Raw genomic sequence first — 1785 nt, 5'->3', positions numbered from 1 at the left:
GCATATAATAAGGATTAAATAGTTTTTGTGTTGCAAAATAACGAAATTTGATGTTGATATATTGATGTATTTATATACTTCACTTTGATCGTGTCATGCAGCAGCAGAAGCACATGTGGGCTGTGCACGTTAGAGGTACATCCGTAAAGTCCTTTGGTGCTCGTGATTTCTTAGTTGAGCTGTGATGGGTCCAATTTTATTTCCCTCCAAGATAATAAAGTTATGTATGTACCTACTCTAGTGTTTTCCTTAATAAGTCTTCGACTACTGTTTTCAACACTTAATTAATATTATTACTTATTAGACTCAACATTAGGGTAAGAGATTGGTTGTTGAAGTATTAAGTCATATACATGAAAATGGGACATCATCGTCGGTGTACAACATTTTTTTTTTTTAACGGTATAAACATGTTTGATCAATCCATTATTGTTGTTTGTTCCAGATGTATTTGATTAATTAAAGTGTATGTGTATGTCTAACATTTATTGTTATTGTTGAACCAATACTGAATGATAGCTATTTGATCATATATTAGTTCCATCTTTAGTTAAATATAAAAACACATTAGTCCCAAATAATTTAAGTTGGTTGCTGCTAACTTGTGTTTTTGAATTTCTAAAATAAGCAAAACAAGTAGAGTTGTAGGTCAGTTTTTTTCTAGCTTGTTTTTGCTATAAATTAGGGAAAGCTATAACCGTAGGCTTTCAATGATGTTTGGTGAATTGTAGAAAGTAGTTGGTACTGTGGCAATTGTTTATGTCCTCTCAGCTTTTGATGAATGCAAAAAACTGAAAAAAAGTAACGTGGGCTACATGTGCTTAGAAACAGAGAAGGGCTAATAGTAATAAGGTTGTTGTATGTTTTTACTACCACGGTTAATTAATTAGCTAGAAGAAATAAATTATACTGGTCAGTGGTCACTTTCTTTGTTCCGTGGTGGAGGGTGTGGTAACTGGTTTGGTAGGGTCACATATTCACTTGAATATATACCTCATTTTTGTTAGATAGTTTCACTGTTGTTACCAGATACTAACAAATCTCGTTCACAGAACATGGGTAGTCTCTTTTAAAGACTGTGATAAACCAACATGATGGACCAGTACAGTTTCACATTTAAGACTTTGAGACTTTCTTTCTAATAATCATATATGTAACTTACCATTCTTAGAAGATTTATGGTCAATAAAGGTTTTTCCAAAACTAATAATTAATATATTTTTCACTAAATAAAATACTAATTTTAATATAGTCATCTATATATGGAATGCAAAATGAAATTGGAGTTGAATTCAAACAAAGTTAACGGTTCATCATGTTATATATGCAACCTGCACCTCAATCGTCCAATTAATCATGTTTGTTGAGAATATGAAGAGTAGGTGGAGTACTTAAGTGAAATTGAAGATTATTATAACGACGACATAAATTGAAAGGAAAATGTTTGATGATACAAAAAAGTCAGGCACCACCGTTTTTCATATTCTCACATTGAATGAAAATAAAATCTTAAAATGTATTTATAATTGGCAAGTACTTCTCATTTTACAATCCCCTGTTTTGTAGAAATTGAGTTAAGTATATGTTTTGTCCTTTACCAAACGGTTTGCCCTTCGGGGAAACTCAATAATCATGTTGTGAATTCATATCAAAACTCACACGAAAATAATGATTTGAGGAGTAAAATTAGCAGCAACCAAAACCAAAGTGATTAAACAAGCACAAACAATAGAGTACTATAAAATGAGAAGGAGAATAACAATACAAAGATATTTGTTTATATAG

This window comes from Medicago truncatula, chromosome 3, assembly GCF_003473485.1.
Source record: "Medicago truncatula cultivar Jemalong A17 chromosome 3, MtrunA17r5.0-ANR, whole genome shotgun sequence".
NCBI lineage: Eukaryota > Viridiplantae > Streptophyta > Magnoliopsida > Fabales > Fabaceae > Medicago > Medicago truncatula.
This window is presented reverse-complemented; position numbering follows the sequence as displayed.